The sequence below is a fragment of the Ixodes scapularis genome, unplaced genomic scaffold (assembly GCF_016920785.2).
Source record: "Ixodes scapularis isolate PalLabHiFi unplaced genomic scaffold, ASM1692078v2 PGA_scaffold3__209_contigs__length_174095766, whole genome shotgun sequence".
In the NCBI taxonomy this organism is placed as follows: domain Eukaryota; kingdom Metazoa; phylum Arthropoda; class Arachnida; order Ixodida; family Ixodidae; genus Ixodes; species Ixodes scapularis.
Window position 1 is genome coordinate 157,849,356 of NW_024609868.1, and position 23,274 is coordinate 157,872,629.

General features: G+C 48.8%; 1 pseudogene; it reads right to left on the bottom strand.

Moving 5' to 3' along the window:
• Nucleotides 1–9,155: 9,155 nt before the first annotated feature.
• On the bottom strand, nucleotides 9,156–11,304 carry LOC121837344 (annotated as a pseudogene).
• Nucleotides 11,305–23,274: the final 11,970 nt, after the last annotated feature.

The window sequence follows — 23,274 nt, forward strand, 5'->3', positions numbered from 1 at the left end:
TGTGGCGGCGGAAGCGCGCACGGGCGAAACTTTTGCTTTTTGAGCCGATAAGTTGAGGGTGACGTTGCATGAGTGCTGGGGCAGAAGGGCATTTAGCTGTTCTCCACTTTTTATATATTGAGTTTCAGTCGTTATTAGAGGTAATTTCTCTAGTTGCGACTGAAAAAGGAGTTGGAGCAATTTTCCGAAAAACAAGACGGCCGCCACCCTAATTGCTCTGAGTGGGAAATTTATTTCGCTCGTCGCTGTAAGCCTAGGACTGCTGGAACGATGATATTTGGAGGCGAGTGAGATGTTCACTAAGTTTGTGCACGGACACCAAGTTTCTTTAAGACAGCAGGTGTGAAAGTTATGTTTCTAACGAATAAAGAAATAAAGCTGTACGGGATATCCAATATTGAACCCAAAATGTTGTGTTTTAGCGGGCTGTGCCAAGTGCAGATTTGGTGCTTGGACTTGACAGTAACATGACACAGCACTTATTATACAAAAAAGGTAGCACAGGGAAACCTGCTGAAAATTTGGTTTGGGCGGCCTAACTCAATGGGAACCGGTTTTGACCATGAAAAGGCTGTCAAGAGAATACCACTCGTCATGGGAGGTGGAGACTTTAGAGGTAGGAAGGGACTAGTGGACTGTACTTCCAATTGAAACAACTTTACGAAAGATGGTTCTAAAGGCGAGAAAACAAAGTTGTCGGCCAACACACGGTTTAGCCGCCAAGGGCTTTTGCGGTCAGCTGTTGTGTAATAACCTGTTGTGCGAGGTGCTGATTTTCGGTGCACAGGTACTTTGACATGACCGTCACTTGGCACAACACTTATTATAACAAAAAGAGTTGGCATAGCGAAACCAGGTTGAAATTTAGTTTGGGCGGTGTAACTAAATGGGAACTGGCTTTGACCGCCAAAGGCTGTCAGATAATTCCACTCATCATGGGAGGTGCACACTTTACAGGTAAGAAGGGACCAGTGGGACGGTACTTCCAGTTCGAACCACTTTGCGATAAATGGCCCTAAAGCCGAGACAAAAAAAAATTGTTGTCTACAGAACTCGGGGTATTAGCGTTTCCACATCCAAAAGGAGGCTGATCAAGAAAGAAAGCACACCACATACACTTCCATACTCAACCGTCCATTCTCCAGTAATTCCGAGTTTCATTGCTTTTTTTGCTTTTTTTAAATTTATATTTGTCACTATTTTTACCGTTCGAATCTTTCTTCATGAAGTACAGATTGCGTGCCATACTTGTCCGGAAATATCATCGACACGTACGATGGGGACGGAACTTCTTTGGATGGCATTCCTCCAACGAAATTGGCACTGCAAACCCGCGAGTGTGGGATGGCATTTCAGTTCATCCAATCAGCGCTGGCACATGTAGGCGTCACTGGTACGAAAACAAACGCAGAGCGCAAAGCGGCAGTGTAGAATATGTCACCCGTGCCAACACAGTGGCAGATATGATCGGGAGACCAAATTTCTCGCGTCGTACGGCACGGCTCCATTGTTGTCACTGTCCCACAAAACATCGGCAAGGTGAAAAACTGTGAAACTTTGTCTCCACGAGATACGACGCATAACTATTGAAGCACCTAATGACGCAGCACAGGCAGCACTTCATGCTGTGAACCCAGCCCAACCGCACCACTCCGACTTCAATGCGTACCAACGTACGCGGCACGGTTTCGTTTTCGTTTTCTCTGGGGTTCTCACTGCCTACCTTCGGTACCAGCCGCGCGGCGGCGCGCCAGTCGTGTCGCACGGAGATTATAGGGAGTCTACAATAATAAAAATACCAGAACACGACACTTATCTTCCAATACACACAAGTAGTCAATGGGAAATGATATTGGAAAAACTTTATATCCGAGGAAAGTTAGTCATATTTGAGATAGTTGCAGTCAGAGGAAAATGTTGACTTAACGGCTGCTGTTGAGTTCACAGGCATTTATGATAAAAACGTTTTCTTAGAAGAAAAACGGAAAGAGAAACAATTAATTTCACAGCACTGCGATTCACCAAAAGCACCACCCGTCTTGAACGGAGGAGATGCTAGCTCCTTCGCGTGCTGGTGCACGGTGGTTCTTCGGCATAGTGTTTCGAGCGAGGAGGCCAATGAAAACACTGGCCGTCTTGTAAACACCAACTTCTTGGGAGGCCGGAGCTGGGTGGCCATCTTGCGCGCTGACTATATTCCATTCATCCCTAAGCTGAGACTGCGGTGAAAGCTACGTCCTCAATGAACCAGTCATACTTTTCACCACGTGATCACACTCCCGCTCATACACACACACCGAGGACTGGGTCCGGTGATGAAAGGGAGGTGGCTGATTGGTTCGGCGGGCAGGTAGTTCCCACTGCTGTCTCAGCTCAGAGCCGTGTATAAAGAGTGTTTGGTTAATGGGAGGAGCGGGCAGAGCCTGGGTGTGCACCAGAAGCAGAAAGTGGGCTTGATATTCTGTCTTGGCCAACCCGAAGCCTAAAAAAATCCCTAGCGGTAGTAGCGAGAAACTGTTTTAATCATAGGTATATGTTAGTATATGGTTTTAATAAGCACGTAAGTGTTAAGTGTAGTGACCCTTCATGGTTGAAAATAGGGTGCACAGGATGTTACGATCATGATCATGCAGAGAGATGTAAGAAACAAATGTGCTGCTCAACTCTGTTTTGCTCGGGCAGAGTGTGACTGCTCAGACGGCAGATTCTCGGCCCTCGGTGCACGGATTATGTTGATCGTTCCGCCCGTCGCACTTTTCCACAATAATTTCGGATGATCATGATTGAAACATCACATGCACCACATTTTCAGTCACTGAGAGTTACTCCGACGCACTTTTTAAGTATGTTTCTAGCAACCACCGCCAGGGTATTATTTCCGGCTTCTGATTGGCCACATGCGAATTTGTGAAGACGCCCCGGAACACGCCCAGCCCGCTTTCGGCCAATGACGCCTCCGCATTTGTCTCCCATACTTCCCAACGAATGGCCAAACTTTCTCCATATGTGGCTGTCTCAGCTTAGGGGTGAACGGAGTACAGGGCGGCAAGTCTCAGTGCAATGAAATTGCGTAAAGTCCAAAACAGGGTACAGCAGAGCGACTGGCCAAGGGGAAAAGATCAGAAGGTATGAAAGGGCACGTCTTGCAGGGCAGACTGGTAAACTGAACGATCACGAGCGTTGGAACACTGTCAAGAACATCAGGGGCTTATTTACTATCCTGAAAGAACTGAAGAAACACAAGTGTTGGAACACTGCAAAGAACCTCAGAAGCTTATAAACTTCCCTAAAAAAAAAAAAAAAAAAAAAACTGAACGAACACGAGCACAAGAACGTTATGAAAAACCTCAGGGGCTCTTTTTGTGCCCAGAAAAGAGAGTAAACAGTCGAAAAAACGGAATGGGCCGACAGGCTCGGCCGACGCACCAAAATATAGCGGTATCTGACGCGCCGAAATTTAGTGGTAGCTGACGCACGAAAATGTAGTGATCCGAGGTGACGATGGGTGTGGTTCGACGATCCGGCTGCTACTTGGCAGAAGGAGACATCCAGGAACGGCCGGTAGAGCGGCAGCGCTATCGGGTGCCCTGACGGGTGACGAGGCAGAGGTGATTGACTTTTAGGTTTAGGTTCAATAAATCATAGAAAAGAACATCAAACTGAAGAACGCAAGTGACGACGCAACAATCTAGTAAAAGCCAATTACTACGCTGCCACTAAATTTCAACCTGCTACTGAATTGGAAAGTTCGCGCAATACGTACGTACAGCCAGGAGATCACAACCACGACGGGTGCAGCTCAGAAATTCAACCAGTCCGAGATTGATGAAAACAGTACGGGCGACACAGTCATATAACTCTTAGCACGTTTACCCTGCCGATTCTCGGTCTCATTGTTCAATGGTTCAACACGATCCGATTTAAAACTAATCATTTTTTTTAGATATTCTTAGCAATAAAATTCGACAAAAAGATATCCCCACCTCAGTTCGGCAAACACCCACGCTGTTTGTTGTTGTTATGTTGCCACAGCTACACCCCACCACGGTCCACGGCTGTCGAGACCAGTGTTGCTGCTCGCGCTGACAAAATGTTTATTCCACCAATTTACGCGAATTGCACAACATATGTCATCTTGGCGGATCTTAAAAGATCACGAAAGCTAAGGAAGCATATCATTTATAGTCTTCCAGTAGTTATCTAAGTTACTAATATCATTTACGACTGCCTGGACGTGAATATCGGATTCGAAAGTGACCACCCCGTGTGGTCACCTGCAGAAAGGCGGTCATTCCGACAGCGGTTTGGGGTCGTCACTTTGCCCAAAGGCTAGTAACTCGCCTTTCGGAGTAGTCAAAGCCTCCAAAGCGCCATTTGACTACCCAGGGTAGTAATTTTTTCTCAGAGTGTACACAGAAACATCGGTGGAAGAAAAAAATTGTATAAATATATCGTTTATCAGTGATGAACACTCATCTCGACCTACCCATTCCCCATCTACGTTTGTAAGCTTCAGATGACCGTGGTTATTATTAGGTTTGATTGAGTTCCAAAAGCGGCGAACATTTGTAGATAAAATTGTGGGCAAAGTGTTAGTAAAAAAAAATTTACGTTTTTCTTCTAATACTGCACGTTTATATTCCTCCTCGGCGCAATGATAAGCGTTGAAAGGACGGTCTTGTTTTGAACATTTGGCCACACGAAAGGGGCGTTTTTTTGTTTTATTGGAGAATCGTTTAAGTCTGGTGTTGTACCAAGGGGAATTTGTTTTGCATGATAATGTGCGAACAGGACTATATCTGCTTATTAGATAGGTAACTTTGCTTCGAAACAGACACCAATCTTCATTTACAGAACGTTCAAAGAGATTTTCCACAAAGTAACTCAAAAATTCAAACAATGAACTATTATAGCCGTAAATTTAACTTTTCCGTAATCGAGAATCTGTTGAACCTTTTTCAGGGAATGACCTGTGATAATATGTAAGGTTAAATGCAGCAATCAGTGGGCACTAAGGTTGGCAAAACAAGATCTAACACTGAGGCACATGAGGACGTAACTCTGGTGGGGTGAGACATTAGCTGTGACAGATTGTAGTCCAAACATATTTTGATAAATTTGTCACTGTCAGACGAAAAAGGGCTTGGGTATGGTGTTTTAGCCGACCACACAATAATCGGATAGTTAAAATCACCCAGAAGGATGAAGTTTGGTGTGGGAGATCGCAAAGTCACTGTACTGATAACGTCATGGAGTTTGTTCAGAAAGCTATCGTCACTTGAGGGAGGGAGGTAACACGCACCCAAGATATATTTTGTAGCGTGAGCTACACTGCCCGAGGTTGAGCAGTTTCGCGTGGTTCTCATGAGCCGTGCTCATTGTGCGAGCCGTGCTCATTATGCGGAGCGTGCAGCGGCGACGGCGGAGCTCTGCATAATGAGTACGGCTCGCATAATGAGCACGGCTCATTATGAGAGCCACGTGAAGCCGCCGCCGCTCGCTCCGCCGCCGCTCGCTCCGCCGCCGCTCGCTCCGCCGCCGCTCGCTCCGCCGCCGCTCGCTCCGCCGCCGCTCGCTCCGCCGCCGCTCGCTCCGCCGCCGCTCGCTCCGCCGCCGCTCGCTCCGCCGCCGCTCGCTCCGCCGCCGCTCGCTCCGCCGCCGCTCGCTCCGCCGCCGCTCGCTCCGCCGCCGCTCGCTCCGCCGCCGCTCGCTCCGCCGCCGCTCGCTCCGCCGCCGCTCGCTCCGCCGCCGCTCGCTCCGCCGCCGCTCGCTCCGCCGCCGCTCGCTCCGCCGCCGCTCGCTCCGCCGCCGCTCGCTCCGCCGCCGCTCGCTCCGCCGCCGCTCGCTCCGCCGCCGCTCGCTCCGCCGCCGCTCGCTCCGCCGCCGCTCGCTCCGCCGCCGCTCGCTCCGCCGCCGCTCGCTCCGCCGCCGCTCGCTCCGCCGCCGCTCGCTCCGCCGCCGCCGCGCCCACCTCGCCCGCCTCGCCGGTCTGCGCATTCCAGAGGAGTGAAGTCATAGCCGCGGCAGACGCCCTGGCGCCGCCGCGTGCCCAGCTGTGCGACTCCGTTGAGCAGCAGCGAAGTCTGACGCTGCACCGGAGCCGCTTGATAGCGCCTCTCATTTTGTGCGCATAAGCTCACGCTACGTATATCCTGGCATAGCCGATCTAGGCCACCGCAATTTTTTTTTTGTGATCCACGGAAAGGCAAACAAAGACTGCCTCGAGATCAATCGCAACATTCAAATAAAAGGAATCTATATGATCGGCGGCAGCAATCAGCACACCTCCGCCTTGTCGAGGTTCCCTGTCAGTGCGATAAATTTTGAAGTGTTTGTTAGTAGTTAGGATTTTGTTACACCTGAACGAAGTGTCAAAAGCCATCTAGAGGTGAAACTCATCTACAAATATTTACATTATTTACAGAGTCCATAACTGGCTTGATCGTCGAGCGGCCTGTCGTCAAATTCCCGCGTTTGTGCAGCCCGTGCCCCCGCGTGCTCGCGTCTCGCGCGCTACCTAGCACTCTGTGTCCTGTCGGATAGCTGTCACTACAAATACTCCCCCCTCTCCCCCCCCCCCAGCCCCCCACTGCGAGGAAGCGGGGTGACAAGTGTTTTCGAGATGTTGAAGGAGATCGGTCAGGTAGTGTGTAGCTGGTCGGGGTTTGCGGTCTTGTCCGTCTAGAACCTGCCGCAAGACATTCCAAGGAGTCGCAGGGGAGAAGTGCCGCCCGCGGACTCTACTTCTGGGGGCAAGCAAAGCACTGGCCGTTCGGGCGACGGTTTTTTGCTTGCCAAAATTTCTCTATGAAAAAAAAACAAAAAAACAAAAACATCTGGTTAAGTTTGTCACCTTGCTTCTCAACTGCTGTTACGGGCTTTGTTCCCGAGATCAGCCGGACACCAGTGGTCTGACCACGCTTCCCGAAAACCCTGGCATAGCGTCGGGGCGTAGCAGAACCGCCAGGAAACAGAAGTTTAGAACAGTTTCGATTAAAATTGAAAAATTTGCGCCCTTTGGCGGTAGTGATCACTTCTGGGACTCCAGATCGACTGATTTACATTTCGACCTGTGTCCGAGCCGCGGTTGTTGCTGTGATGTCCCTCATTGGTACCGCTTCGGGACATGGCGTAAATCGATCGGCGCAGGAAAGGATGCAGCGGTTGTCTTGTGATGAGGAGAGGTCTCTCACTATGCCATTGTGAATATGGGCAGAGCAAGTGTCCGGTGGTCTAAACGTTTCGAAAGGGGTGATGTTGTGCCGGTGAACTTTGGGTGATTAGCATCCGAAACAATTTTTGCATGACCTTATCTCTACGTTGATTTGGGGCCACATAAACCGTGAGACTATTAATCGCTGGTTGGCTCGCATTCCGGGATGGAACAAAGAGTGCAGGCAGTCAACGACGGCTCGACGCAAATCTACTCATACGAAGGGACGGGGACGACCTTTCGACGTTTTGCATGCAACTGTGGCGTTACGATCGGGCATGTGCACATCTTCAAATATTAAGGTGGTTGAGGTCGTCCTTAGCCGTTGCAGTTCGAGATTGACTTGCAGTGCCTCCGCCAACTTCTTGTAGGAAACTGCAGGTCATTCCAAAGGGCAGAGGTTGACTCCAATTATGGAAAGCGCATCAGCTGCTGCGTTATCGGCGGCCTTGGCTAAGCCTATGTCGATGATAAATTTCGAAATATATGCCATGTGTCGTACCTGTGCTGGGGCGTGTTGACCGATCGCTGAGATGAACGGGGAGCCTACCTCCATCATTTGATATTCTCGACCCTCGCTTACTATGCGAGCGAGCGTGGAGATTGAGGCTGTAGTGGACATGCTCAAAATCGTCCGTACTTGGTTCTGTAGGTGTTGGAGGAAGAGTTTTCTTATGATAGACGTTTCCTTCGCAGCTGCGTTATCCCCTATGAGGTGCTCCATACACCCTAAACATTTCGTTGATTTTCAATTGCCGAACTCTTTGGTAGTCAACAGTTTGTAGAGACGGCATGGCTCCAACTCTGTGACTCGCCAAGTCAGTTGTTTTCAGCGATTCGTAGGGCTGCTTCGGCAGGTAGAAATGAAAGTATGTCACAAACCAAGGATGCTCTTGACTGCGGAAGGGCCGGTACGATGTAGTCAAAATTCAGACGATGTTATTCGGTTTTTCCGTGTAATCTATTCCGCGGTCTAAAACCAGAGCTGGGAGCCTGACATCCAGAACTCGGGGAACCTTCATGCTTATAGTCGTCGCCCCCAATACCCTCGGGGCTCGGGAAGAGCCGGTGTCATCTCAGAACCTCATCATATGGGCGCGAAGCTTCACTCGCCGGGGGACCGGGAATTCATCGCAGCGTAGTGGGCGAGGCCGGTGTGGCTTGGTTCGGGTCGTCAATACGTAGAGGCGAAATTTATCTACATGTATTTACAATATTTACAGTAAATACCTGGCTTGATCACCAAGCGGCTTGTCGTAGATTCCCCGGAATCGTGCTGCCTGTGCACCTGCGCCTCCCGGGTGACCTAGCAATCAGTGCCCAGTCAGCTTGAGGTCGCTACAGCTTCACAGCATAAAGCTTGTAACACAGAGAGCCTTCATGTTGTCTAAAGTTTAAAATGAGACTAAGATACGACTGTTGACTGATTGATGCAGTGGCTACTAGATGACATCTGGTTTAGGAAACCACCCGTTGATATCTATTTATTTTATACTGATTACTACCGCCACGGTCTCTCAACGCCTTTGAAAATTTTGAACCTGTAAACTGAATGATTTATGCATGTTATGTAGTAAGTTTAAGATCTGAGCTGTAGCAGTGCGTGTAATACATAAGTTACAAGCACCATGCAACTCTAGCCCCATCATGCATCACCCGGCCATAGCATAAGCCTAGCAGTTTGTATTTTTAGATTGTTTACTCGTGTTGCTTGGTGTGAAATGCCTAAAGTAGGGGTTTCCATTTTTCAGCCCAGTTGAATTTGTAAGTCTGGTAGGGAAAGTAGTACTGACCAAAGATACAAAATGTTGTGAGGGCCAAGCAAACAGCAATCTGCATGAAGCGGAGGCCTTTTTCAAAAGCCAACACGAGGCAACAGACAAGGATTTAATGGCAGCAACTTTCGTATCAAGGAACGGGCAACAACCCACAGCACCTTTATTTATTCAGGTGCCACCTGTACAAGTTCTGGGCTAGTGTTGAGGTTGAGGTTTTATCCCACAACAGCCTCATAGGCCAGCAAGCTTGCAATCTGTGAGCGCCATGTGGCACCTGCCGGAGTGCGTGGGTGATCGACACGACAAACCAATAGCACTAGTCTGACTGCTGCTGCCGCGCAGCTTTTATTTAAGGTCTTCACAATTGTTTTCAGAAGCAGTTTTTTTTTTTGTCATGCAATCCTCGGCTAATTTTTTTTTTTTGAAACCTGGCTTTGATGATTACCTCTTCAGGTGCTCACCCCTTTATTGCAGGATGCATGGGGGCGTACCGGCAGCGCCACCCTGACTTATCCTTTGGCTGGTCCCTTGACTGGGCCTCTGGCTGGTCCCCTGACTGGTCCCTTGGCAGCTGGCCTCATCCTCCAGCGCCCCCAAGGACTGTCGTCGTCTCCCTCTGGCTGAGATTCTGATTCTGCCTGTGAATATGGAAAGACGATCAACGTTAACGAGAAAACATTTTCGCATGTAGAAAATGAACGTACAGAACACATAAAGCAGTTTCTTGACCCTAATACGTTTCTTAACATGCATTAAAATTATGTGTTGTTTATCACTTCTTTTAGATAAAAAAGAGATTAAGAGAAAGCAGAAATCAGATTACTCGCAATCCATCCCTCTCTTTCAATAAGGTCTTATGACCGAATGCGCATGCATTGGGTCATAGTGAAACTCTCGACATGTATTACGTTCTTCACCCATACATATTTTTTCAGAAAAATCTGATTGTGCTACAAATTGTTCTGCTGCACATTAGCACCAGTAATTCCCTAGTGCAAAGCTTTGGTCTGAGAAGTAATATAAACCTGGAATTACGTGCTCTATCATTTGCCGCAGTATGTTGACGCCTTGCACCTATTTTTAGCAGTTTGGATAATGTGCTTAATTTTTAGTAAACTTTTTCTTTCCCCGGCACTGCTATTTCAAGCAAATAAGTGAAGCAAGCAAATAAGTAAAGCAAGCAAATAAGTGAAGCATGTCGTTTATCTCACTGTATTTGTTTTATGAAATGGGTGCATACAGTGTGCGAGCACTGTCCGTTTGGAAAATGTTATTTCTATGATTCTAATATTTATAAGGTAAAGTCTTAGGTTCTGCATTTTTTTCCATTGAAACAAAGACGATCAATCATTGTCAACCAGGGAAGTACCTGAACAAAAAGGTTCTCCATGTACAAATAAAACATGTGACCGTGAATACAGCTATTGTTTATTACCTACACATGAAGGAGCCATATTTGACTCACTTCCGTGCTTGGGGCATGCGCTCTGCAGAAAGAGCATTTCCAGATAGCGTATCCTCCTGGGCGCATACAGATCATCGGGGCTTGTCCCAGAAATTTCTGAGCTCTTCACTTTCTTGTGATCCATGTTAAATTGGTAGCGCAGGTTCGGAAACCGGCTCTTGACTGACTCCCTGCATAAAACCAAAGCCATTCTACATTAAACAGGTCTTTAAAAACAATTAAGCCTGCCATTTATGGCTGATAAATGAGCTTCATGCGCTCCGTAGTATCAACAGTATTAGCATGCGGGTAACCTGTAGAATACTGCTGTCGGATCTTTTTAGCGAAAGCAGTGGTTGGTTAAAACAAAGCTACAAAATAGCAAGGGATGTAAGTGGGCCATGAGACGAGTTTTGCAAACATACAACAGTCAACGTTAGGAAAGCACTCGTCTGCCTAGAAGCCACCACAAACGGTAGAAGGAACGAAACAACGCGCTCGCAAACGGGGAGGCGATCAAGACCGCCTCCGCGCTTGAGGGCGCGGACGCACGCATGTGGTCAAGTTAGTCGGCCACAGAAACACACTACGTGCGATATTCGAAATGACAGAAGTAATGCAATGCGGTATGATCTCGGTCGTAAGCACAGTTATGTTGAATGTGCGCTTTAAAGACGTGAAAATACCGGCGTGAAGATACGGACACGATGTGGCTTTGCGTGAATACACGTGGGAATATTTATTTTGTACATATCCGCCAACTTGGTTTCCATCACTCGCGCAATGTCGCTGACGGCTTTCTTCTTCACGTCGGGACGATGATCGGACGTATCCCTGATGTACCACAAGAATCTTTGTTCTTCCACCATCGCGATCATCTGCGATTCTTCGGGGGACGAGACGTTCGACGACGACGGCATCTTGAAGAAGAAGGCTTCGCAGCAAAGTGCGAAGAGCAAGCTCGAATAGCAATATTGATATGGTTGGGACAGCCGGCTGTTAAGAAAGCGCATACTTAAATATTAAAGATATCACGCGTCTCTCTGCCTCGAAATTAAATACTGCGGTGTTGCCGGCCCAAAATTCGCTCAGCCAGCGATCAGGGCAATACATGTCGTCCAACTCAGGTTGCTGCTGTTTTTTGTTTTGCCTGAAGGTGGCATATCGAGGAAATATTTTGTTCCTGTTCATGTTGTGCAGCTGTTGCCGCGATGTGACAGGTTTGTCGGACAACGCGTGGAGCGAGCAACAAGTTCCCGGACTGTTGGACAACGTGTTGTGTTGCTGTTGCCGTCGTGTCGCCTCAGTGTGACAGGGCCTTTAGCGTGATGGTCTTTGTATTTATGTTCGGGGCCAGTGCCAGATGTTCCACAAGGCATAGATCTTTTTTTCTTTTTTTTTAACTGGAGGGTTATCCTAAGTTGGAAAGGTTTATCGTAGCTGTTATATTTTTGTTCGTTGAGGGGGCATCCCCTTGTCCTATTCGTACTGTGCATTTGGGGGTCGTGGGGTATCTGTCTCCTAGCAAAGGCAAGTTTTAGGGTTGGTAACCTTTTGACTGTGTGTATATAAGGAGGTCGGACTGAATAAATCATTTAGCTGCTTTTGAGACGTCTCTTCTTTCTTTTTTTATTTCCCTTCTAATTTTAAGTTTCTACTTTACATCCCAGTCTCGGGTTAAGTTGCAAGATGGTTAAAATCCACCAGCTCGCCTGCAGTTTAACGGTTCTATTATTGTTTGTTGTGCAGCAAATATTAATTTTTCGTTTGTCGCCTTGAATTTATAACCGTACGTTGAAAAAGAAACTTCGCGCTTTCATCTAGCGTATTGTTCTTTTCAGCTTTATAGTTTTTGACTTTTCTGCTGGCTTAATTAGAGACAATCACCGGAGAAAGATCATAAGGTAAAACAGTTTGAATTTTCTAATATGTTGGTTGATAATGTCGGAAACAACTTGTTAGCATATTATTCCTGACTGAGGAACCAATTGAAGAGTTCTTGTTTACAATGACGTAAAAAAACCTGAGTTATCAGAGCCTTGTCTGTGTTCTACTACAAAAAAAAACAACATGAAAATAAGGGTTATGATGAAGTCTCATTAATAACGCTAACTTTAATACGGTCACTGAAGCAGCATGAATGTGGGGGGAGAGTTCGACAGTGAAGCCAATATGGTGGTTTCTTAAATTTTTGCAAGTTATCAGAGGTTCATAAAATTTAAAACAATAGTTAATAATAAATGGCTTATACATAAAACATCAAAACAAACGATATGCTTTTTCGTGATTCAGTCTGAAGATTCTTGTTTTCAGATGTATATTACTTGTTTCAAACTTCTTAAAATGCTAGCCATGAAGGTTCCGTATTATTGCGTGCCTGGAATTGAAGCTTAGACCTTACATAGGAAATTTTTCTACGTTCGGTAAAATAAAATCACTACGTCCTGGCACTTTAAACTCATTGAAATCTACAAAGCAAGATAAACGATTGACTTTCAAGGCATAAGCGCCACCATGCAAAAAGTATTAAAAAAAAAGTACTGCGCAGTGTGTAACGTCTTTGGTTTTGCCTTTACGTAAACGGTGCCGAAGCCCAAACGTTCGCGCGCTCCAGGATCTGTACGCGAGCCTCGAGGGCAGTCACTTCCGCGACGAAGGTGGAGAAGGTGTCTCGGGCGATTCGTCGGTGCCACCCTAGATTTAGGTCATACCTCCGCGGCAGAGACTTGGCGAATTTCGAAGTGCTTGCGAGGGTGGTAAGTACTGTCCGAGCATTGTTACTTGCTGAACTGTAATATCACCCCCCGCAGAGGCCCCAAGAGCCATTCAAGCCCAGTTGATCTTGGACGGGACAGACCGTAGGCAATCCTGCCGATTCCAGTACACCGTACCTGGTTGTCGCGGAGCGTGGGAACGGTGGAATCGTCCTGACTTGGGCCTTGGACCCTTTCGCATACAAGCAAACGCGTAGACTAGACAGCGGAAACTCGGCCTGGGCGCAACCGCGTAGTTGCGGCAATAGGGTCAACTACAGCGAGGACGCGACTCCTTGCGACGAGCTTCGTACTGAGAACAATGCACTGCGGGTCACTGCACCGTGCAAGGCGCAGCGGCCCGTTCGTAACGAATTCTTTAGTTGGAGATAGTGTCCTCAATGACTTCCACAAGAAAGACCTTTGCGTGCGTGATGTCGAAACACCGTTGCGTTACTCGGGAGATCGGCCGCGGCGCAGGGCGTAGTACGCTTTCACCTAGGCCTCGGCGGCAGACGAAGGAGACAGCGCTTCGTCTACCTGCCGGACATGTCTATCCCAGTTACCTCTGAACGGTTTTCCGTCTGTCCTGAAGGAAAGATTCCGGACTTAAAGAAGAACGGGTAACATGAGAATCCGCGGACCCTTCTTATCTACTTTGCTGCACAGCCGAAATCTGCGGATGGAACAGAATGCTCGCTCGCTGGACTACGCCAGGAGCAGGTGTTAGTTGCGCGGGTCGCCCCGTCTAACGCCGAAACAATCCTCGTTTCTTTTGAGGGGCCGGAAAAGCAAAGGCGAATGCTTGCCCACCCCTCGCCTCTACACGGATATATGTTTAGCGCGAGGCCAGGATTCACGAGTGTTTTAAAACACGAAATCGACGCGGGCAACGCTGAGCCGTGGGGCTGCAGCCCCAAAGCGCTGAGCCAAAAAAAAAAGAAAAAAAAAAAAAAAAAAACTTTGATGAGATGCTGTACACAGGCGCCATGCCACCGCCGCACAGCCCGTGTGCATTTCCGGTGGTCTTAACCCCCCCCCCCCCCCCCCCCCCCGAAAAAAGAAAAAAAAAAAAAAAGTTGGCACAGCGCACTTTTTTGTTGACAACCGCCGACTTTATGATATGACAAAAAGGAACGCATACCCTTTTTCAGCTTTTGAGTCTATCTTGTTCTCACTAGGCAGCGCGAGGGTTTTCATCCCGCTTGATTGCAGCAGGGGTTTTCTGCAGATTCGGATAGTGTCAGACAATGTTTAAAAGATTGCGTTCACCAGTCACAGCTAGTTATTCGAGTTCACCCGTCTGCCTTTGGATTGTCAAATTCGACGTTTAGGTTCCAACGGCTGATGGACATGGTGCTGGGGGACGCGAAGTTTAACTTTGCCATGGCATACATGGACGAAGTTGTTGTATTCTCCATGTCGTTGGAGGAGCGCCTAACTAATCTAGGAATTGTATTAAACCGAATAAGGCACGCTGGGTTGGCATTCGACCAAGGGAAGGTGCAGCTTGCAGTCTCAAGGGTTGTTCTCGTAGGCTTTATCGCTAACAACAGAACCTTGGAACCAAACTACAAAACGTTGGGGGCCATTCTCAATTATCCAGCACCACGTGATGTAAAGAGCCTTCAAAGATTCCTTGGGATGGTTCGCCTTTACCTGCAGTTTATTCCTAGATGTGCGGAGCTGGCACGGCCACTAAACATACTGCTTTAAAACGGCTCAAGGGGGGTCAAAAGTGAGAAAAAGAAAAGGATTTCGCATCTCTCGCGAGGGCAACAGCGCACACAGCTAGCCTACGCTTGCTAGATCTCAACCGGCATTTTGGTGTACAAACAGATGCGAGCAATGGCGGTGTGGGTTCGGTGTTGTTACAGGAGCACTGTGGACAGATGCGCCCTGCGGCACTCGCTAGCCGAACGCTTACACCGCCGGAGCGCAACTACAGCGTAACAGGAAAGGAGTGGTGGCCGTCATGTTCGCGCTGAAGAAAGGCGGTCTCTATATTGACTTTATGACTTTTGTCATTCAGGCAAGCCACGCGACACTATCCTAGATTCAGGGCTTAAGTAGCCAGCGGGTAGGATGGCTCGCTGGGCATTAACCCTGCAGCACCACTCCTATTGGGCAGGAGATCGAACTATAGGGGGCGCTCTGACCCGTTTGTTTTCCCCACGCTGGGTGTTTACTCAACACAAGGCCTGTGCACATGAAAACAGGCCTTATGGGCATGTCCATGTCATCTTCTACAATAGAGCGCGGGGCACAGTTTAATGTAAAAAATACTAACAATCGACGAAGCGACGTTAAGTGCCGGATCTATCCTCAGAGAATGCGAGCTTGGCCCACTTCGGCTTTCGTGCTGAGCTGAGACCGTGCATGCTGCATTGTTCATGCAGGCCCTAGTGGAAACAAAAGAGCCCCTCCTCCCCCTCACCGGACAACACGAACTCCAGCCGAGCGCTGACGCCGCGTTCCGTTATGTCGGTCGAGCACTGAGTCATTGAATTTGTTGTCCCCATCCGTGTAGTTGTAAAGTTAAGCGCTTGGGGTGTCACGGTCTGTCCTCCTCCCCAATACGGTCGAGTATTGGATGGGCTCGACCAACAAGGTCGTGGAAGAACTCGCTCAGGCGACCCAAGAAGGTGTTTCGAAAGAGCTGACGCAACGGTGGGGCAGCGAGGAGCGCGCGGGCGATTAGAAAGCATCACCGGTTGCGGGTAAGAGGCGCAGCCCGATCGCTGGAGAGCGAGGAGACGGCTGTGAGGAAGTGAAGCACACGGGGCTCATGACAGCGGTAGCAGGCTGCACGAGGCTTGTGGCAGCGATAAGAGGCTGCATTTAGCTCGTGGCGGCAGTGGGACACTGCAAGAGAGAGCAAAGAATCGTGGTTAGGGGTGAAGAGGTAAACAAGGAAAGCTGTTCGAAGCCCAGAAGCGGATTGGTTTCGTCGACGGGTGTTAAAAATTTGCGGAAATTGCAGTTAACATTAGAAAAGCTGAGGGACGAATGGATTCGCCGTTCGATTCATATGGGCTGGTCGAAAAGGACATGTTTCTCCTCTACATACGAACTATCGACGAAGAGGGGAATGATTTTCACTTAGGGGCTGTAGTATCTACTAAGCTACGTAGGAATTTTATCGGATACTTTCATGACTCGAACTATAGCTTGTCATGACAGCGGCAGGAATACTTTTAAAGTTATGTCGCGTTGCGACGTCGTCGGGGATGAGGCAGGACGCTTATCGGTAGGCTCGTAGCTGCCCAGCCTGCCAGAAGCCCAAGCCACAAGGTGGTAAACCTCCGGGTTTGACACAGTCGGTGGTGAGGCCCCACTAGTGGGAAATTGTTGCTTGCGACATCGTTCTCCCATTGCCAAGGAGGGAGCCCCACGGAAACCAGTATCTACTGGTTATCATTGATTATTTGTCGAAGTGAGTGGAGATGTAACCACTGAGGAAACTGGTTTCGTAGCGAATCTAGAAGATGTCTTAAGTAACGTTCCTACGCTTCGGCACGCCCAGATGTCTCGATAGCGATAATGCTAGCTACTTCACTATCAAGGTGTTCGTAGACTTCCGATTGACGCTCAGTATAAAGCACGAGAGGACGACACCATAATCTTAAGCCAATATCACTTAAATAATGAATCTCTACCTGAAAAGTACGTTATTGCACTAACGCACAGACACAGGTACTGGAACGAGCACTTTGCCCAGATGGGTTTTTCCGCTCGGACGACCATGCATAGATCGACTCGATTTGAGCCAGTGCTTTTGAACCCGGGTAAAGAGGTACCGACTCCACTGGAGAACGGGTTACGAAGCCGGAGCGTAAAATCGAGATTGATTGATTGATTGATTGATAGGGGGTTTATGGCGCATCAGCAACTAAGGCTATATTGCGCCAAGCTTAGACTATTGCAATTCGGGTTTAAGAAGAGGAAAGAGCTATAGTAGCGTAATATGTGATAAAACCATGAACATGAATGTGTATAAGTGTAAAGAATATGACAATGAATTTAGGATAGAAAGTAAAATCACAGTCGGTGTAGAAGGCCGATATCTGTGAGGAAATTAAAAACACAACTGTATGGAATGAGCGGTTCGTCCCCTAGTAGTAGGGCAGGGTGTATTCGAATGTGTTCTTTATAAAGCAGTGAGAAGTGTTTATACCGGCATTGGTCATACATAGGGCATTCAATGAGTATGTGCATAATACTTAGAGGTAGGTTACAGTGCACACATTCAGGGGCATCCTCCCTGCTCAACAGGTGTCCATGTGTGAGACGAGTATGACCGATTCGTAACCTACAGAGTATGACTTCATAAAAGCACTCCCGATGTCGGCCACTCTCCCACTCGCCTAGAAGAGGTTTGATTGCGTGTAGTTTGTTGGCGGTCTCGCTATTCCACTGCAGCTGCCACTTTGCTTTGATGCAACGTTTCAGAGAGTTGTGGTAATCTTTGTAGGGTATATGGTATGTGTCAATTTCTCTATCATTAGCAGGAGCTGGCTTCACAATCAGCTGCTTTATTTCCAGGAATGCCAACATGGCTAGGAACCCAGCATAAAACTATGTCAAGATTTTTCTTTGCGGCCAGGATAATCTTTTAGTTTAACTCGGAAACCAGTGGGTTTTTTACACGGTTCATTGATGCGACTGCCTTCAGAGAGCTTAAAGCGTCTGTGTAGATTACAGCATGAGAAAGTCGTCTTGATTATGTAATCAACAGCCAGCAGCAAACCATAAAGCTCTGCTGTTAGTACAGAGGCTTTTGAATTTATTCTCTTCACCTGCTTTACCGATGGTCCCACCATAGCACAGCCTACTATCGAGTCTTTTTTTGTCCCGTCTTTATAAAAACTGGCATACTCGTGATATCTGGTCCGAAGCTCAAAGACGTCCTGCCTTATGACTTCCTGTGGAACATCCTTTTTGTTACACTTGGTCAGCGTAAGGTCGCAATGTATATGGCAGCTGTTCCATGGAGCTATATCTGGTGGGTACTGGACTAACTGAGGCTTGGCATCCATCCCAACAGATTGTGCTACAGTATTATTCCTCATAGAAAAAAGGGGGACTATGTTAGGTTTGTTTTCAAACGTGCGTTGGAACTTCATGGTCTCAATATTATCTCGGACGGTGTGCTCCGCGACAGAGCGCACCCTGACAGAGTGCATAAAACCCAGGGAAAACCTTCTATACTCAAGGGACAGTTCGTTTGCTTCTGCGTAAAGGCTAAGCACTGGGGAGGTGCGAAATGCACCAGTAGCCAATCGCAGTCTTTGATGATGAATAGGATCTAACATCTTTAGAACTGTTGCCCGAGCAGAGTTATAGACGATACAACCATAATCAAGCTGAGAGCGGATGACCGAGCTATAGATACGCATCAGACACAGTCGGTCAGAGCCCCATGATACATGTGACAAGACCTTAAGGAAGTACAAGAAATCGTGAGAAGGTGTCGGGTTCTTTGGCTTTTTCAAAAGTAGGGGGAGCGGGGCGAACCCTTTTGGGGGGTCGCTCTGCTCGGGGTTTAGAAGAGAGAGGAGCCATAAAAAGGCAAAGGGTGTTCAGAATCTGTGGCGCGCCGCCCACCACGGAGCCCAACGAGGGAATAGGTAACACCCCTAATAGCGTTAATAGAGTAATGCTTGAAGCATTACTCTATTAGTGCTACCCAGAAACTATAACCAAGTGTGGATCTGGACGAGAGTATCTGTCACCACCCAAGGTTAGCCCTTGCCGCCAAAGGAGTTGAAAAAGAAAGAAGAGAAATTAGAAGAGTGAAAAGAAGGAGAGGACAAAGGTGAAAGAAGGGAGGGGATAGTAGAAGGAGCGGCGACTAGACTGAATCATCCTGGCCGGGCCTTACCAGGACTCCCGTCTATGAGAAGCGGAGGCCGAAGTGGTGTATTGCCTCGCCCGGGGGGCCCCGAAGGGTCCAAACCTACCCCGGGCTCGGCTCAACCGCCAGGATGCCCTTTTCCCCAGACACGGGAAAGCCAGGCACAGTCAGACGTGGGCGGGCGAACCCGCATGGCTCGGGGTCCGTGGAGACGCCACTCTCCAAACACCTGCTTTCACAGGTGCCCCATGCGGGGGCGTAAAATCGGGACATTCCCTATTTACGTATGCACCCAAACTCAAAAATCGCCTTTCGGGTGCATTGCACGACGCTAGGGAAAACCTCGATGCAACAAGGATCGATCAGGCGGCCGCATGCAATAACAGCCATCGTCACCTGGAGCAAAATGTAAAGAATGTGGTCTTAAGAAGGATTCACTTGCTGAGTAACGCAGCTGGTGGGTTCGCAGAATCGCTGGTCCCGAAGCAAGATGGGCCTTGCGAGGTAAAGTCGCGACCGTCGCACCTTACATATAGAATCGCTTGGTTGGACACCGATGAGGAGTCTTGTCCTGTTCACATCACTGACCTGAAGGGTTACTACCTTTGCGATTGAGATGAGAGAGATCCAGGGGCTGCGGAGAGAGACAAAGGACATCCTTGGTCAGGCGACCCTTACAGGCATTCTTTAGCGCGGACTTTGCTCGGCGGCCGGAAGATGCATGACATCATCGGCAATCGATCTTCAGAGAATAAACTTTGACCGTTGTTACAATCTTCGCGCTAGAGTGTAGTCTTTCTCTGCCTTTTTAACACTGTTCGTTTTCATACAAAATGGCTGCTTGGAAGAACGGTTAATGAGGAGCGTGGTGCATCCGTCGTGAGCGACCTCTCTCAGGTGACCCACTTGACCAGAATGCGGGAGAAACCGCTCGTCCTGGCACCCATGGCGCTCAATCAGGGACTTGGCGACCCAACCCACATGGTGGATGGTTTTCAAGCCGACCCACTCAGAGGAGACCGGGCAGGGAAGGCCCACAGCTTCAAAAGGTCTCCGGCTCCTCGAGTCCAGCAGTCACGGGCAATCAAACGCCTGCGGCTAGTCCCTCGCGTTACTGTTCAAACCCGTCCACGTCAGGGGGACCTGCTTGGAGCAGGCCCTCGTGCCAATACGTGGCGACTTGGACAGTGACAACAGTGGGAGATGCTATTAATTTCATCTCCCGACTGCGTTGGCGACATCACTTGAAACCGACTACGGGACAGCCCGAGCACTAGATTCCGCCTCCATTTCGGGGGCACACGTCGTCTCCTCTGTCGCATCCGGTGACCGGACCGGAGATCTGCAGGCTCTGCCGAGTCCAACCCCCGGGGTCCCCAAGACGGCCTTTTATAACGAGATAACCTTGAATCGTTGGCCCTCTTTATTGGCGTGACGGGAGCCGTGCAGCTGCTGCAGAGGAACCTCCCGGACTTCCTCGCACATGCTGCCTTGGCCTCGGTCCCGCCTGCCAACTGCCAAACTGCGATTGCCGCCCCGAATCCCGGAGCCGGTGAGAACCAGTCCCAACCGATTCCTGTTGCTCGTTTGCCTGTAGCGGCACCGCCGTCTCTTTCGAGTAGCACTAGCGAAGATGTCGCGATGGCCGAGCTGGAGGCGTTCACCTCCAGAGGTCCGGCGGCCTTCATCATCTCAAGACCCCGGATGACGAGCCTTGAGGGGAGAAAAGTGTGGAGAGCCTCAGTTTTTTCCTCCACGTGCCCGACGCCGAAGCCCACGTTCCCCGCCGGTGTGAACACTCGTTGTCTCCGCCAACGTCTCCAATGCAAAAGCCCACATTTCGCGCCAGTCTGGGACCCTTTAGTATTCCTCCATGTTAACAGCGCCGTGGAGAGCTAGCCCCACTTGCCTACCGGCTAACATCCCTTCAGGTTCGCGTTACAGTACCGAGCAGAGGTTTCAAACCATGCTGGCGCCGTAGCACTCGCCTGCGGCCTTATATTGGCATGATATTCTCAATTGGAGCTTAAGGGGGTGGTAGACAAAAGGGTTGGGCTGGTTATATTGGGAGATAGCAGGCGGGGGGTGGGAACAGTCTTGATTTTGGAATCTTTATTTCAGAGTCTTGATTCGACCAGTTTCAGTTATCCTTTGGCAAATGAGTCTATATTGTGAGAGGAGGCAAGGTGCTGTCGCTTCCGTAGGAGATCAGGACTGCGAGCGACTGAATGCGAGTTGATAAACCGGTTTATTGAACTTGCTTTGTTGTGTGAATTTTTTGAAACAGCTGTAGCGTGGCTTGATCGAATCGGGTATAACATAAAGTGAAACGATGCCACGACAGTTGCTGAAAACCACCCATAATTCAGCGAAGCTCTATATGGCTACAGTCGGTGACAGGTCAAGCAGGAATTGGAAGCTCCTCCCACCTCTTTCCACTATAGCAGAGCGAACGCTGGAGAGGAGGCGACCTCCTCTCCAGTGTTTGCGCTGGTAAAGTGGAAATAGGTGGGAGGAGCTTCCACTTCCTTCTTGGCCTGTCACCGATTATAGGGTTCTATGCATTTTTGGTATCCATGAACAAAAATCATAATACATGTAAAAGCCCCAGGTACAAGGCTGGGGCTAGATAAGAGGCGGAAAAGTCGCGCGGGCGCCTTACCGCAACCGCTAGCCTTGTACCTGCTCCACGAGCGGTAACTTTAGTGCGCTACTACTCGTCTCACGCGCTCAAAGTCTTTCTGAAAATGACTGATTTTGTGATTTTCGATAACGCTCAGCAACTTTCTAATTGGAACCATATGTCTATTTTCCCTAATTAAAAAGTTAATTAACAAGTTTTAATTAATTATCTGGCTAATTAGTAGGTTTTTGGCAATTCCTGACGTCCGCTTTGGCTGGTAGTTTGTTCCCGAAGAGAGTTTCTTCTTTTTTCAATCGCCCTAATTTTTAGGATTTTTGAAAGTCTTCGCAAAAACACCCGGTATATGTAAAGCATTATATGCATAGACTTAATTCTAGCAAAGAATCTCATGAAAGTTGTAAAGGAACCCATTACTGTATATCATAGTTATCACAAAGCAGTCATCACTACCGTTTTAAAAGGATGTACACCCGCAGGCGATATGAAAGGGAACGGCGGACCGTCGACCGGTGCGTGCTATCAGCGCCATAATGAGGCTGCCGTAGCGGCTCGCTTTTTTATCGCTCCCTTCGCCGAGATTAAGCGCTTAGATTGAGCGCTGTTCTCAGCTCTGATGCCACTCCCCGCAGAAAGCGTGGAAGTGGGTTTCGATTTCGGCATCGCTTTTTGTGGGCGCCGTGCTCCCGTCATTGCCGGCAAATGATTTGCCCATTGCGCGTGAACTATACTTCGTTTCAACTTACTTCCGAGCGCGGTCAATGTTATGAGCCGAAAGGCCAATCAAAGAGCGCCAGTAGCGCAACGTCATGGTGTGCTCTCTGCGCTTGATAGGACTAGCCGGCGGAGGATCACGCACTGAGAGACGTCGAATACCGGCTGGTCCTATCAACTGCAGAGAGCACGCCATGACGTTGCGCTTTTTGCGCTGTTTGATTGGCCCTTTGGCTCATAACATCAAACGCGCTCGGACCTAAGCCGAAACGAAATATAGAGCGGACGTTCTTCGGCATGGTTTATCAGTGACTCAACCGCTTTTTTCATTCATGAGTGAACGCTAATAACGGCGAACGGTAATAACTGTTCTTTTTAAAAAACGGAAAGGATAAGTTACTTTTTTATTTGTTCCGCTGCTTTCCGGTTTAGCGCATATCAGAACAACAACAAAAAAAAATGAAAGCCGTTTACAATTCCCTGTAACGCCGGTTAGAGCGCAGCTCTTGAGGAGGAAGATGGAAGCGTACTGAGGGATAGGTGACTCCTTGAGGTCACGTGACCTCAAGGGGGTCACGTGACTTCAGGTGGTCACGTGACCTGAAGGGTCACATGACCTTAGGGGGTCACGTGACTTCTGGGGGTCACGTGGGTCACGTGACTTCAGGGGGTCACGTGACTTCTGGGGGTCATGTGACCTAAGGGGGTCACGTGACCTCGGGGGTCACGTGACCTAGGGGTGTCACGTGACCTGGGTGGGTCACGTGACCTAGGGGTGTCACGTGACCTGGGTGGGTCACGTGACCTAAGGGGTCACGTGACCTCAGGGGCTCACGTGACCTTTGGGGGTCACGTGACCTTAGGGGGTCACGTG